A 16,798-nucleotide genomic window follows, 5' to 3' on the forward strand; every position below is an offset into this window, starting at 1 on the left:
CAAGATTGTGCTTGATTGGAACTGTGTAAAACTAGAACTCTTTTTCCCATTTCTTCACAAATCCTGTAAGTTATTTTAGCTCCTCCCCAAACCTATAGTGTTTTTATGTCTTTAAAAACTATATAATTGCCACAGTAATATTTAGAACTGGAAACAATTGATGCCCCCACCCCCGACCCTTGGTTTAAAGATAGATTGCTTTGGTTTATTAGAATATGTTTCTTTGAGGAATTTTTCTTTGATTTTTGGTGGTAAGTTTGTGGTGTTTTGGGGTCCGGGTTGGGGTGTTCATACAAGATTCTTTATTATTGAAATGAATTTAACGAAGGACTGCAGAGAAACTATTGCTTGTAACCTAGGAAGGAAGGACATCAAAAATCTGGAACCATTTTAACTAAAAAGGTAGTGGTTTTATTTTCTAAGTTAATTTCCCTAAAACCACAATTTTGGTTTTTGTTACAACCATTGAAATTTTTTTTTTTTTTTAGATTTTAGGTTCTGAAAAGCGCCTGCAACTTTAAGCTGTGTGTTAAAATACTGTTCACTTGAAGGGTTTAGATTTTCTGTTTCTGAGATGAAGTGTTCCTGTTTTAGTGCTGACAGAAGGCTGCAATAGAGACTTCCTTTTTATTACATATACTGCATAGTATTTTAATTTGTTGATGGACTCTCAGGTGTTTGAACATCCTAATTAGATGTGGGAGGGGTATTTATGTTTTGTACTATTGCTCTTTAAATAAATTTGAATTAAATTAATTCAATAAAATTGAATTAAATTCCATTTTAGAATTTTTTTTTAAGTTCTCTATTTAAATTTGACAGGGAAAAGTGACAGGGAAGCTTTTTGAAACTTCTATTAAATTTGTTTTTCTTATTTTATTTTTTCTCCATCCACCCCTCCCATTTGACAACCATAAGCTTGTTCTCCGTGGGTTTGTTTTGTTTTGTTTTAGATTCCACATATAAGCGAAGACATACGGTATTTGCCTTTCTCTGACTAATTTCACTTAGCCAGCTATACTACAGGAACTGTACTTTGGAAAGGAAATGTTTATTGGAAATTTACCAACTCTTTCACTACCTTTTGAAAAGAATAGTAGTATTAAAGGATTTATTGACACTAACGTTAGAATTTATTCCCTACTGTCGTCAGGCGTCTTGTGACTACATTTAATATATTAACTATGAATTGATTAGACTAAACAGAACTTAAAAGTTTCAGAGTTTGAAATGTTATAAATGTTAAGAATGACATTTAGTGAAAATATTGAGCTCTCTTTTGCTAACCACATAAGCTGTTGGAAGTGACCTCTGAAATTGATGTTTAATTGTAGACTCCAATCTACTCTTGATCCAGGAGTGAAAAGTTACCAAAAACAGTTTTAATTTCAGATTTGGAGTCCTAAGAAATTTTTGTTTAATTAAGATATGTAAAACGCCATTGGAGACTAACCACCTTTTACTTGTTTTCAGACAGCAAAACTACATGATTAATAGGACCTATATGCCCGAAGAGGTAGTTATATAGTTATAATGGCTTTTGAAGCAACAAGATATTTTCTTTTGTCTAGAGTTTAATTAAAGGAAGAAGAGTAATTCTTAAGTATTGGTTGTTCCATTGGGTGAAGGGGAAATATTTTTCCACCATGATGTAGTTCCCTGGTGATAATAAGGGACTTATATTTCTACCATTTCTCTGTCTCTTAATGCAGAGAGAATGGCCATTTCCTCATTTCAGGAATGCAGTGCTAAGCTAACAAAATCAGGCAATTGTCTGTTTTTCTATGGACTTTTTATCCATTTAGAGAGGCAAGCGTTTTTCTTTTCTAGTTTTTTTGTTTGCCTAATTATATTTTTAGTATTTAGGCAGGTTTCTTAATAGGAAATCAGGGAGGGTAGAGATTTGAAATAGGTAGGCACACCTATTTCAGTAGCACACAGTTGGATAAGTTATATAATCTAGTTGAACCTCAGTTTGTTCCTCTTTAAAATGAGGATAAAAATTACTATTATTGAGCACTGTTATCTCAAAATCTTCACCACCAACTTAATAGGGTAGGGGTTATTATTATTTCATAAATAGTGCTGTAGAGTTAATGCCTTTCATGTGTTATGCAACTAGTTTTTATTGAGCGCCTACTGTGTGCTACATAAAAACGTAGTGATGAATCAGACACAGTTCCTCCCCTCAAGGAACTTTAGGTTTTGGCACATCCAATATGACCAGCAGATGTTCTTCCTAGGAGCAGTTATTTGTATTTAAATATATGTAATACCAAACATTTTTCATACTGTCTTAAGTATTGCATAAGACTCATATCTGCTCTAATTCCTTCTTACTCACATGTTCATTTTCTTGGCATGTTTATGGACTCTAGGGAAAAAGAAAAGCTATCAGAGACTAAAAAGGGCTGTGCTCACTGCCAGAAAACATTTTTTAGTTTAAATAAAAGACTGTGTTCTGAAACATAATACAAGTGTTGAAAGAGCACTGTAATAGACATAAAAATAGTTCTGGCTTTGAACTTGAAATGGTTTGAAACAGAAGCATGTAAAAGGCAGCATAAAAAACATTTGACTATATAGATTTTTATTTTAAGGTGTTAAGTGTAACCCAAAACTTACTATACTTGCATACCTTTATACAATGGAATATTGCACACTGTATTTGAGGGTTGTGTTATTGTAATTTATCTTATTTAAATAGTAATTGTGACTACTAGTAGAAAGTGTCCTGTGGGCTTTCATCTTGAGTTTTAGAACATGTCCTTAAGTTTGGCTAGAATCTAACATAAATAGAATCTAATTGCTTCTGATTGCCTAAGAAGCAATTAGAAACTATTTTCTTTTACAAAGCTCAATATTAAGGATTTGGATAAAGCGTGTATATTCATTTACACACAAGGACTGTGTACATACAGACTGTGTATATGCATACAGTCTTTATGTCCCTCTCCTCATAACCTGGATAGAACTGATAAGACTTATTTCTTGAGGAAATCTGAATGAAAAACACACCTGAACAATTTAGCATCCCACCCTTCTTTAAAATTCTCTAAGTCATTTTTCCCCTGCCTCAAATATAAAGGATCTGTAAATAACTAACTGGGGACACTTCAAAATTCAGATCTTCGCTGGCTGGATCCAAAGCATAGTTTAATGCAGGGGTTGGCAAACTATGACCTTTAGTCCAAATGTGGCCCACTGCTTATTTTTGTGTGGCCCACAAGTTTAGGATAGATTTTACATTTTTCAAATAGTCAAAAAAAAAAAAAAGAGAGAGAGAGAGAATATTTCATGACATATGAAAATTACCTGAAATTCAAATTTCAATTATCTAGAAATAAAGTTTTATTTGAATACAGCCATGCATATTTTGTATGTGTTGTCTACATATGGTGGTTTCTTGAGACAGTGGCACAGTTGAGTTGTGACACAGGTGCCCATGTCAGAAAGACAATAGTATTTACTTTGTGGCCCTTAATAGTTGATTTCTGGTTTAATGCTTAGATAAAGAACTCTTAGATCTTTCTCTATTGTTCTTTCCGTTGTGCACCTATCCTCCCTATAGTAAATCTCCATTAGATTTATGATACCTTGATAGAATCAGGACTGTGTCAGTCTTTTGAAATCAATATGAATCAAGAAAATATACTTAGAAATTTGTATCTCTATGTGATGCAGCAGTGAGAAGTTCTTTACTTATTAGAACTTCTTTATGCTTTTCTTTCCCACCCTTTTCCTGATGGAACTGGATAACCAGGAATGTGAGGAAGTGCAAAGAAAAGTATTCTTTACTTTCTGGTTATTACTGAGCTCATGTCTTTTAACATATAGGATATAATTATTTTTAAGTAATGAGAATGTCTTTGACTTGGTTTGAGAGTAGAAAATTCAGATACTGTGTTCTTGAATAATATATTACCATTGATTAAGCCCTTGTTATGGGCCACACACTGTATTAAGAATTTTCATGATTTTTTTGTTTGTTTGTTTTTGTTTTTTAACTCACAATCCAGTAAGGGAGAAGGAAGAACCTAAGACTGTAAAAGGTGATCATTGTTATTTGACCAGTTCCTGTTCTTGATTCAAATAAGTTAGTGCTCTGAGTTCAGCTAAGGTTGGAATTGGTCAACCTAGGATGTTTATTCCCTTGTGTGCCGATTTTACAGTTTGCTGATCACTTTTTGTCCTACATTTTGGCTGAAAAACCAATGTTTGTATTAAAATATAGTCTGTTAGACAATTACAGGGGTAAAATTGCAACTTCGCTATTTTTGTCCATTCTCAATATTTAATAGTTCAGTGAAGGCACATTTAATCTTCCTAGTAATGAACACATTGCATAATTAATAACATATTTTTTCTCTTTGGTACAGAAAGGTATCAGTTTGCCAGCATTGTTTTTTAAAAGGTAGTAGTGCTTTCTTAATTGTGTTTTAGGGTGTAATTCACACACACACACACACACACATAATGGAGTATTATTTAGCCATGAGAAAGAAGGAAGTCTTGCCATTTGTGATAATATGGATGAACTTTGAGGGCATTATGCTGAGTGAAATAAGGCAGACAGAAAAACAAATACTGTATGATCTATCTCACTTAGAGGTGGAATAAAAAAAAACTGAGCAGAGTTAGAGTGGTGGTTACCAGGGGTTGGGGGTGTGGGGAAACTGGAGAGATGTTGTTTTAAGGGTATAGACTTGCAACTAATTCAAGAGATCTAATGCACAACATAGTGATTATAGTCAACAACATTATTAGAAACCTCAGAGTTGCTAAGAGACGAAATCTTAACTGTTCTCAACACAAAAAAGGAATGGTAATTATGTAACATGATAAAGGTATTAGCTGTAGTATTCATCTTGCAATATATAATCCTATGAAGCCAACACATTGTACACCTCTAACTTATGCAGTATTATATGTCAATTATATTTCAATTAAAAACTTTTAAAAGAATGTAATCCACAGGTATTCATATTGTAATAGTTGGTTTTATAGGCACACCCCTCCTCTCCCTTCTCACTACCAAGCCCCATCCCACCCCCATTGATAGAGGATTCTCCAAGTCCAGAGACTTTACCTTATTTCTTCTGCTCTCTAGCATCACCATAGTGCCTATTAGGTTGTCACTATCTAGTATCTATTCCTCATTGAATGAAGGAATGAGAAACTAAACTGACTTAGAGGTACCTCTTTTATTCCAGATTAAACTCCTTTTACTCTGACTACTTTTCTAGTCTTAATTACTTACAGTGTATGTACAATATTACAGAGAAGCCTAAAAGAGGAGTATATCTAGCAAAATATAGATCATGATCACTTCGTTTTTCTTTTTCAGTAGTTTTGGGAAGCTTTTTTCTGAAACGACATATGTTTTCATCCACATATTGGAAGAATTATTTCTATATAGTCAAGGGAATATTTGTTGAAATTAAAAATAGCAGTGTTGATACTTAAAAATTAAATGTTAAAGGGATAGTTAAAAGAAGCAAAAAGTGTTTAGATAAAGATCCCTTTTCCTTTTTTCTGTACTGCTGAGAGACACTTAGAATGACCCTGAACTTCAGCAGAATCAATTTGTAAATTTGTCGTCAATACACGTAACATTTTCTAAGTGACAAATGCCAAGATTTAAATCGTTATAATTTTTTCTTTTCTTTCTTTTCTTTTCTTTTCTTTTTTTTTTTTTAAAGCAATATTAAAGTATCAGTTATAACTCACTTATAAAACAACAAATAGCAGTTGACTAAAACTTGTGCTTTGGATAGATGCTGTTAAAATGCAACAGCACTATTCATTTTACATATATTACTGTATCTTGGAAACATAGCCACTTATTGTGTATCTTTGTAACCCAAATGGCTATTCTGTGATTAAAACAAACTTTTGATACAAATATTCTTTTATAGAAATTTTACTTTTAGAAATAATTATTAAATGTTTCTTATAAATATAAAGCTCCTTAATTTTTTTTTAATGGTTGTGTTAGTGTCCTAGAGCTGCCGTAATAAGGCACAACAAACTGGATGGCTTCAAATGGCAGAAATGTATGGTCTTACAGTTCTGGAAATGTATTGGCTCACAGTGTGTCAGCAGGGCCATGCTCCCTCTGAAACCTGAAGGGAGACTCTTTCCTTGTCTCTGAAACTTCTAGGGTTTGTGCTAGTGTTTGGCTTGCAGATGTATCACTCTGATCTCTGCCACTTTCATCATGTGGCCATCTTCTCCCTGTGTGTTTGTGTCGTCATATGGCATTCTCCTCTGTGTGTGTGTCCTACCTCTGTATCTCCTCTCTTCTGTTTATAAGGACACTAGTCATCTTGAATTAAGGGCCTGTCCCACTCCAGTACGACCTCATCTTAACTTGTATCTTAATTATATTTACAAAGACTATTTCAAAATAAGGTCATAGTTACAGGGGTTAGGATATCAACATATCTTTTAGGGGACAGGATTCTACCCACAACAGTGGTCTGTTAGTACGAGTAATGTATAAAGATTAAAAATCATTCCATTGTGCAGTTTTAAAGAAACAGTTAAACTAATGAACCTCGATAAAGTGCACGATTTTAATGTCCAATTTCTCATCATTTCCTCATGCATATTTATAATCTTCCCTCTTCCCCCTCCCTTCCCAGCATTTCTAGGCAACCTTTGATCTGCTTTATGTCATTCTAGATTAGTTTGTATTTTTCAGAATTTTATATAATAAGAACCATTCAATAATTTACCCTTTGTTTTCTTTCAGCTTAATCAGCATAATTATTTCGGGATCCATGTTGTTGCATGTATCATTAGTTCATTCCATTTTATTGTTGAGTGGTATTCCATTTTGTAGATGTACTGCAGTTTAGCTAGTCACTTGTTGGGTTGATATTTGAGTTGTTTCCATTTTTTGGCTTTTACAAATAGAGTTGCCATGAACATTCGTGCACAAGTCCTTTTCTCTTGGGTGGAATGGTTGAGTTGTATGGTAAGTTTATATTTAATTTTTTGAGAAATGGTTAATCTATTTTCCAAGATGTTTTGCCATTGCATATTCTCACCAGCAGTGTTTGAGTGTTGCATTTTCTCTACATCCTCACCAACACTTGGTGTGTAAGTCCCCACCCACCACCATTTTAGGCATTTTGGGGACATGTAGTAGTATCTCATTATGGTTTTAATTTTCATTTCCTTAATGATTTACGAAGTTGAGTACCATTTCATGTGCTTATTTGCAATCCATATGTCTTTGGCAAAATGTCTCTTCTGATATTTTGCCCATCTTCTATTGGGTTGTTTCCTATAGTATTAAGTTGTAACAGTGCTTTATATATTCTAGATAAAAGTCCATTGTCAGTCAGTGTTTTTGCAAACATCTCTTCCCAGTTTGTGGCTTGTGTTCTCATTTTTATGTGTCTTTTGAAAAGCAAAGCTGTTTTTTTCTTTTTTTGGCAGTTTATTGATTTTTTTCTTTTATATAAAGTTTGTGCTGTTTGTGTTCCTACTTAGGAATTCTTTTCCAGACCTACAGTCAGTAAGATTATTAATAAATATGTTCCATATAAATATAAACTCATGAATAATTTTTTAAACTGTCTTGGCCTTTCATACCATTTATTTCTTTTCTGGCTGTTGTAAGTACTTCACAGTCTCACAAAACTTAGGCATCACGTGGGTTTTAGAGTCAGATTTCCTACATTGAAGGTCTGAATGCACTTGATCATATCTTAAAAGTTAAAAATTTACCATCAAGTAAAAAAGTAAAGGTTAACCTCCTGTGTTGCCTGTAGGTAATAAAATTGAAACAAAAATAGAATTTTTCTGCCTCCTCTTCATAGGCATTTGCCAGAGAAACTATCTAGGTTTAAATAGCTAAAAATATTACATTTATGTGTTTAAAATTAATATATTGCTTAAAATTAAACATTATAATAATATCCAGATTTTTATCTTACCTGTAATATTGTTCTCCTGCCCCAGGTAAACAGAATATGAAGGGAGCCAGACTGAGGTAGGAAGCTACAATGAATCATTACATGTAGGATGTTTACTTATGTTTGGCAATTTTTGTTGTCAACTTTAGTTTTTAATATAATATACAGGATTTGTTGGGACAAAACTGAAATTCTTCACTGTTTTGGAAAATTGCAGTAACATTTCCAGGTGCCAGAAAATATATCGTTTTGTGGTAAAACTAGTAGCAATAATCTTGGAAATATCAGAGATAAACTGTTGCTACAGGTATTTTAAACAATGAAGTTTTATAAAATTTATTTTTCTGGCTCTGGAATCATTCTTTTTGAAGCAGTCAACAGATGCTTTTAAAAGGCATTCAACTTAAAATATCAGCTATTCAGCACAAATTGTAGTTTTGGCTCTTCTTAATTTAATGTAGTTCTTTATTTAAAGGATATATTGTTAGATTGTGAGTTGTCTGTATTTGTGTGTAAAATAGATTCGTCTAGGCATTCTTGGGTCAGTCTACATTTATTAAGGTGTTACTATGTGCCAGGGAAATGGGAATATGAAGTTGATTAAAACATTCATTATCTACTAACATGGAACTAAGTGTGTGGTTAGAAAAAAACAGACACAGATAATTAAAAGATACTGTATTGCTAGAGGAATGACCAAGATGCTATAGGAGAAGAGTGCATTAATTATCTATTACTAAATAGCAAATTATCCCAAAACTTAGAGGCAGCAGGTATTAGCAAACTTTTTTTCAAACACATAATAAATATTTTAGGCTTTGTGGGCTATACAATCTGTGTCACAACTACTCTGCTTTTGTAGTGTGACCACACTGATAGAAAATATGTAAATGAATGAGTATAATTGTGTGTGTTCCAGTGAAACTATTTACCAAAGCAGATAGTGACCCTGATTTGACCTATGAGTATTAATTTGCTGACCTCAGGCTTAGAACAAGGAACATTTGTTATCTCACAGTTTCTGTGGGTCAGGAATTCAGGTTCAGCTTAGTTCAGTGCCTCTGGCTAAAGTCCCACTCATGAGATTGCTGTTAAGCTTTCAATCAGGGCTGCAGTCTTCTCAAGGCTCAGATGGAGGGAGTGATCTAAGAGAGGGAGAGAGAGCTCAAGATGGAACTCACAGTCTTTTTATAAACTAATCTTAGAATCCCCTTAGTTTGCTGTGATAAGTAAACATTTGTGATTCAGTGAACATTTGCTGAATTGAACAAAGAGAATCCAGGAAAGAAACTAACATGTAATGCTATAATTTGTTATTCGAAGCAAGTCAGTAAGTCCAGCCTACGCTCAAGAGGGAGGGGATTACATAAAGGTGTGAAATACTGTTAAAGGAGAAAAACATTCAGTGCCACTTATTTAAGAACAATAAAGTAATGGGGGAGAGAGATTGGGCTCAGCTCCAGTACAACAAGGAACAGTGGAGATTTATAGCCAGAGAGCACACTAGGGATCAGAAGATGAAAAATTACTGAGAGGAAACATCAAGAGTAAGGGAGGATTCTGGCAAAACTGCCTAACAGGATTCTTGCTAAAGGCAAGTCAGGGTGATCATGCATTACCTAGATGATGGTAGAGGATGAGGAACCCAATTAAATATAGAGGATGATTAGCTATCAAGGATGGGAAGTTCCAGTTTAACTGACTTAGCAGGATTCTTGATAAAACTGGACATTGCAGAGGCAAACATGGAAGCTTAAAAGTCAGGGTCTTGTCAAAAAGAGTGCTCAAAAGAGCCTGTCTAGATAGAGTTTGGTCAAGGAGAGAATCTTTGTCAGTACCAGGAGGCAGGAATCACCAGGGGCCGTCATAGTGGCTGCCTCCCACACAGGGGTAGACTATGTAATTTAATTCCACCTGGGGATCCTAAAAGAGATGAAGTCAGGATAATAAGAACATCACCAAGTGGTGTCAAATGCCTGCTTGTTAAATCAGCCTTCTGTTTCTCTTCATTCAGAATACATTTATGTCTGAATTGTCTCCTCTCTTTCATTGACCACTGCCCTTTGAGATCTGCTTGCACCTTCATGAATGGAGCACCACTTGTGCCTCCCCATGTTTTCTTTCCATTCTGCTGTATTTGTCCCTCATTTCAATTTCCATTCATTACTTTATTGTTGGGCTTCAGTCAGCATTCGCTGAGTAAAAACAAAGGGAATCCAGAAAAGGAACTAACATATTCCTAACATGAACCTAGCACTGTTAGGCATTTTCACATATTCTCTTGTTCATTTCTGTCTTTAGCCAATTAGTATGTGTATCTCAGCTCCTCTGCTAAAGTGTATAAGATATCTGAAGGCAAAGCTGTGCATTGACCATTTGTGTGCCCCCCCCCCCGCATTTTTTCCTTCACAGTGGCTTCTACATAATAGAAACTCAGTGAAAAGTTCATTGAATTGCATGAATAAATGAAAGTTGTCATAACTTGTTGTCAGCGTTATCGTTCCTCATATTCTCTTATATCAGTTGCTGGACCTCCCAGTCACATATCACTGATCCAGAATTATCTGTTTGATATGTTTTCCCTCTCTGACAGCAACCTTTATCTGGTCATCCCTCTCACACATCTGTACTAAGTAGCGAGACTCTTCCTTGCCCTCCATATTTCTAAACTCAACACTCTCCTTTGTCTATTCTGCGAGCCTCTTCTGATTGTGTGCCTCACACTCTTCATGGCCAGCTGTTTCAGGGCTGTTGTCATTCCCTGGACCTACCCCTGGACCCATTTTTAATTCGTATCACTCTCGAACTCTAATTTCTGGACGAATAAATGATGTAAAACATTTCTGTTCTACAACTTCAACTTCTTCCTGGTTACTGCTGGGTATTCTTCTTGTTCTGAATTTATTGACTTTTCTCACCACATTCACTATTAGAACTATTTGAAACTTCTCTTGTCATCAGTTTTCTTAACCACACTCTACTCTCTTGTCCACAACTCCTCCTGTTTTCCTGAAACCATCAAAACTAAATGGTATAGATTTCTCTCTATATCCTCATCTTATTTTTGTTTAAGTGCACTCTATTTGGGGTAATTTTAAATGTATGGAAAAGTTATAAATTAGTATAGTTGTTCCTCTCTTTATCTCAATTTGATTGATTTGATTTTGTCCCACTGGCTTCCCTGCAACTCTAAGGTTTGCCCCTCTGAGGTCTGAGGTTTAGATCTTGTCCTACTCCTCAGCGACAAGATGTTCATGTTCAACTCCTCCTTCTTTAGCATCTTCGATCTCTTCCCACTTCCCCTATGTGTCATATGTTCCCAGCAACACTGAAACTTTTGTTTCTTATTACCTAACCCTGCATTTTTTACCCCACCATGTCCCTCTCCCATGTCATTTGATCATTTTTGGTTCTCGGTGGGGAGCAACAGCAACAGACTCTGGCTAACTTAAGCAGAAAAGAATTTTATTGGAAAGATTCTAGATTGCTTACCGAATTGACAGAAATGAGAAGATTGAAGAACCAGGCTTAGAATGGGCCAGAGCCAGGGATAGCAGATAGCAGACACCATAGTCAAAGTTTCACTGCTGGGACAGGCTGGCCAAGGGCCACTGCTGAAGTTGTTCCAGGTAAGAGCATGGTGCTAGCAGACGCCAGGTCAGGTACTAGCATTGTACTGCCAGCCGAAAAGGGAGGGAGTGTCTATAGTGGAAGGGAGGCCCATCTCATAGTTCCAAGGGTCTTTATCATAAATCATTACTTTCCCTTTATTTTTCCTTGAAATTTTACAGCAATAATACTTCCTTCTTAAAAATTTCTCCTTCCTTCATCTCTCCAGCACTGCCTTTTCTTAATTTTCCCACTAGTTACTGCTTCTTTTTATTTTCTCCTTTGTCGTTCCTGCGGTATTTCCAGAGCTCTTCAGTACACGTGGCTAGGAGGTGACTATCAGATTTAGTCTGGGAGTCATTTCTAACTCTCATTTACTGACCAGCACAATTTAAACTAGGAGCTATTCAGTTAATATTTGTGAATGAATGAACGAAATGAACCATGAAAGCAGTTTATTGGGTCATTTATTAAAGAGGCATGAAATCGGAATAGAGTATTTAAATTTTACTTTTCAAACTCATAGCTGTTAGAAGACAATAGAATGTAGCATAAATGGAGATTTTAAAAACAGGATTGTGACTATCCGTCTTTCCAAGCTCCCCTCCTATAAGGCTCTTGTTATCTAGTTGAAGTATGGTGCAATGTTTTCGTGTGTTTTATAATATGGGGAGAAATTTTAGTGCATTTGTTTTTGAAAATTAAAAATATGACTTATTATTTTTATAAAGTTTAAAATAAAACAATGCTTCTTTGATCATATGTGTGTTAAGACAATATCGATAGGTTTTGTGGCCACCATAACTAGCTCTGCAGTTCGGCAGAGATTTATTGCTGTTACCTTTGTACATCTCTGTGCTGCCATCTGCTATTATAACTACTTATTATAACCACTGTTGAATGGTATTGAGATGAAATAGTACCTTTTACTGTCAGAATTCTAGTTGCTTTGAGTTCATAGGAATTAAAAAAAGACAACATTGTAGGGAGGAAGTATGAGTATGCATGGAACTAGAAATGGACCAAAGGCTTATGTGTGAGCTTCTAATTTGATGTTTCAGCCATGGGCTGGGGGAAAATGAAATACAGGATTGTTTTTAAGCAAGATTCTTCTCTGCGAATGAGCCTAGGGTGGTCTTCTGCAATACATAGAGACTGAGATTGATTGTTTCAATTACTAGAAAATTGGTACATACCAAAAGTTAACTTTCACTCAGAAATGGTGAAGTATCAGACCATTTCAGAAAACCAGTCATCATTTTTAGTGCTTCTGATTATGACAAGAACAGACTAAAAATAAATAAATAAATAAAAAATAATTAAAAGATCCCGTCAGAAGCTTTTCAAGAATCATCTTTTCCTGACAGTATTTCCCTGGGGACTGCAGTATATGAAACAATAGCAGCGATATACTCTGTGGAGATGATGTCAGTCAAAAGAGAAGGGGCTAAATGGTGGACTCTGGATTCTGGATTCTTTTCCTGATCATCTTCCTCTTGTCTGCCCTGTGGCAACTGCTTGGGCATCTTGGCCCTGGAGAGCATGACTTAAAAGTTAGTGGAGGATAGCCAGCCTCCACTTAAGAGTATGTAATTTTGAAACAGTGAAATTCAAGCATTTCTGTACTGAGCCTTCTTCAAGATTCACTGTGCTACATTATACCCTGTAGGAAATAAGAGCATAAATATGTATCAAGCCTACATGATGAAGAATTTATGGATCAAATATGTGATGTATGGAATTTGCCTCAAAATATTTTCTGGTTGAGGACTAGAAAAAAAATATTGATCATGATTTGATAACTTTTGGAGTTACTATTCTCTCTAGTTTAATATGTGTTTGAATCTTCGGTAATCAGAGTTTAACATTTTGATGTGTATCATGATGAATGGTACAATTCTAACTTTTCCCTCTTATGTAATTATCACATTATAATTTATCATTTATTTGGAGCTTATTAGTGATTGTGCCTGATCCAGTCATCTATGACAATAGTAGGTTTATAGCAAAACCCCTTGATTTCCCTCTGCTATCAGCTACAAGCTTATTAGTGGCATAATGAACCAAACCAGAATTTCAGCAGTTGTGGCTCTGGGGTGTAATTTGTAGGTTGGTGGGAGGAGGAAGGTGAGTAAGAGGTAAATTAAGTTATCTAATCTAGAATGTCTGCCTGTGGTAGTTGTTAAGTCTTTTGCAGTTTGTATTGAAAAAGAGCATTTCCTTAACATTGTTAGCAAGTGAAATTCTCAAAATGTGGGCCAAAGAGATTGGACTGCGAATTGTGAACATCTCAAATAACTGTCCGTTATTAACCTCCATGGGTCAGAGATGGCTTTATTTCATTTGTAGAACAATTTAAGTTTATTTTGAAAATATGAACTTGACTCACAGAATGTGGGCCACTTACGAGAGCTTATATAAAGTCTAGGTTAGCAGACATTGGGTCCAGTATCTGCTTTCACCACTTAGTAATTGCTTTTTTCAAGTCACTTATTTTTAGGAGCTTGAGTTTCTCCATTTGCCAACTAAATATGATTTGTAAAAGGAGAAAGTGTTTTGATAAGATTAAGAGTTACTCAAGAATTTATTTTCTCATTTTAAATATTGCATGTAAAATAGTAAAAATATTCCATTTTTACTATTTGGGAAGCCACATCTGTTTAAAAAGCATGAAGTTAGTTGCTTTTTGCTTCCTAAGTACCTGCATTAGTAATTTCATATGTTGGAATTCAGCTACTTTCTCTCTCTTGAAAGACACTGTGTTAAAATGTAAGTGCTAGAGCCATGTAGGACATGAGAGAGGTGTCTCAAGGTCTAGCAGAGTTCTCAGAAAATATCAAATCAATAAGGAAAAGCCAAGGAAACATACTGAGAATACTTGTGTGTCTGGATAGTTTGTTCTTTGTCAGGTGGTGCCATATTTTATGGCACAAATTAATGTTTAAGGGGAATGAATGGTAAATGGGCTCCAAAAAAGTCTCCACACTTCTCTCTCTGCCTCCTCAGCTTTGAAATGTGAGAAGGAATGCAAATGTTATTAAGAACTGATGCAGCTTCTGCTGAGCTCTCCCTGAGAGTTCAGTAGCCTCTGGAGTTGTGTGGCTTCTGGGCCCTGAAGTACTGACTCAGGCTATTTAAATTTACATGGAAATGTTGAACAGAAGGGAAGGTCAACTGTCTTGTTCAAGTTTGTTCATATAAGCAATTCACCTAGAGACAGTCTATACCTGCATAGCAAGTATACAAGTTGATTTCTGCATGATAAAATGCTGACATTGTCTTATGAGCCATTATAATGATATTTTTCTGTTTATATTTATGCTTAGGGTAATAAACTGTAGTGGGTGATTTCCGCCCTTCATCCCTTACCCCTCCATTCCCAGAAGCATGTCATTATCACATATGACACCTTATCATGACAGCAATGTAAAATTTTGGTTTTACCCTTCCAAGTTGTTCTTGTTCTTCTGTCCCTTGACCTTTGTCAGAATCTTGACTCTTAGTAATTGATTTAGTGGAACTTTTTTTCATTTATCCTTTAACACAGAATAATTTCCTTTATTTAAGAGTAGTTTTATCTGAAAGGATAAAACTATCTCTTGAAATAATCCTGTAGTCTTACATGTATACAATGGAACATTACTCAGCCATAAACAAGAATGAAATCTTGCCATCTGCAACAACATGGATGGTCCTACTGGGTTTTATGCTAAGTGAAATGCCAGAAAAAAAATACCATATGATTTCACTTATATGTAGAATCTAAAAAAAAACAAAATAAACGAACAAATAAAACAAACTCATAGACACAAAAAACATTTTGATGATTGCCAGATGGAATGAGAGTTGGAGGATGGGCAAAAAAGGGGAGGGATTAAGATGTACAAATTGCCAATTATAAAAATGGTCATGGCGATGTAAAGGACAGCATAGGGAATATAGTCAAAAATATTGTAATAACTACGTTTGGTGTCAAATGGATACTAGACTTATCAGGATGTCACAAGTTATATAAATGTTTAATCACCATGTTGTACACCTGAAACTAATATAATTTTGTGTTAACTGTAATTGAAAATAATTTAATTACTTTTCAAAATCAAAAATAATAATCATGTAGTCATTTGTCTCTGATAGTTTAGAATGTTGCTATCTATGGAAGAGTAGAAATGACTGTTGCTTTTATTAGAGTAAAATCATTGCCATCACAGATACTGTCACTACAGGGTGTCAAACAATGGTCATTGGCACCAATTCAACACCAAAGGAATCTCCAATTTGGGGTGTGGTGAAAAAGGAAACTGTATTCATTGCAAACAATGGAATTGTGATCGATACAGCAGAAGGAACAGCATAATAGTGTTATACAGCTCAATTACGAAGTAGTATGGCTGCGAGGAGGCCGTGGGATGAGCAACCCTGGAGTGAGGCCACTCTCTGGCTAGACGGCTCTGTTCTGCTCTAGTCTACTCCACCTGCTCTGCTCTGCCCCACTCTGCCCTGCACAGGTCTGCTCTGGCAAGACATCTTCAGTGTTCCAGCTCCAGCCAGAGAAACCACAGTCCTCGGTCTGGTGAAAGGGAGCGTGTGCTCTCCAAGCCAGAGGGGTGCTGATTTATATAGACAGAATTCCCTGCACCTGGTCCCTGATTGGTCTGTCTTTATGGAACCTCTTAGATTGGTTGGTAAAGTTGCTGATACAGCTCCAATTGGATGGAGAAAGTCTCAGTCCTATTGGTTGAAATACAATTCCAGAAATTCCTTTATAAGGGCTGTCTCTGATGGCAGGAACATAGTGCAGGCAGGCAGTTCATTGCACGCTACTCCCTAGAGTGTAGTTTGCATGAGAGGACCCTGTTCAGAAATAGTTGTCAGGCTCTGGTTTTAAAGTTAAGCCCAGTTTGTGACTAGGAGTCTTCTTGCTGTGTCTTTTTTTCTTAGGGTCCACAGTGTTAGGCGGCTCTTTTACTTATATTCAGTAATACAGTTTTATTAGTTTATTTGAAACATTCTCAACACTTCATCATTTCATTTGCTTTCCTACTAGATTTTAAACTCTTTGGAAATTCAGTTATTTTGTTTTCTCTCTATTTTCCCAGCTTAACAATTTGACATGGTGCCAAAGTAGTTTGATACCATTTTTGCTTTCTTATTTATGCCATGAAAGGAGATTGTTTTGTTTTACACTTTACTATGTTTAGTTAAAGGTTTAGATTAAAGGACTAGATAGGCATAGAGTCATCCAAGTGCATGTTTGCTGC

At 35.5% G+C, this 16,798-nt stretch overlaps 1 protein-coding gene across 14 annotated transcripts in view; it reads left to right on the plus strand.

Annotated features, from left to right (window-relative positions):
- Window positions 1–16,798, plus strand: part of LIMS1 (LIM zinc finger domain containing 1) — a 142,124-nt gene that overhangs the window by 82,468 nt on the left and 42,858 nt on the right. The window contains exon 1 of one of the 14 annotated variants that reach the window (XM_023526672.1): window positions 7,987–8,005. The exons of the other annotated variants lie outside the window; for them this stretch is intronic. The gene's annotated coding sequence lies outside the window, so the exon portion shown is untranslated. Of the gene's footprint in view, window positions 1–7,986; window positions 8,006–16,798 lie in introns of those variants that run through there. 14 annotated transcript variants of the gene reach the window in all.

This window comes from Pteropus vampyrus, unplaced genomic scaffold (genome assembly GCF_000151845.1).
Source record: "Pteropus vampyrus isolate Shadow unplaced genomic scaffold, Pvam_2.0 Scaffold2158, whole genome shotgun sequence".
Taxonomy (NCBI): domain Eukaryota; kingdom Metazoa; phylum Chordata; class Mammalia; order Chiroptera; family Pteropodidae; genus Pteropus; species Pteropus vampyrus.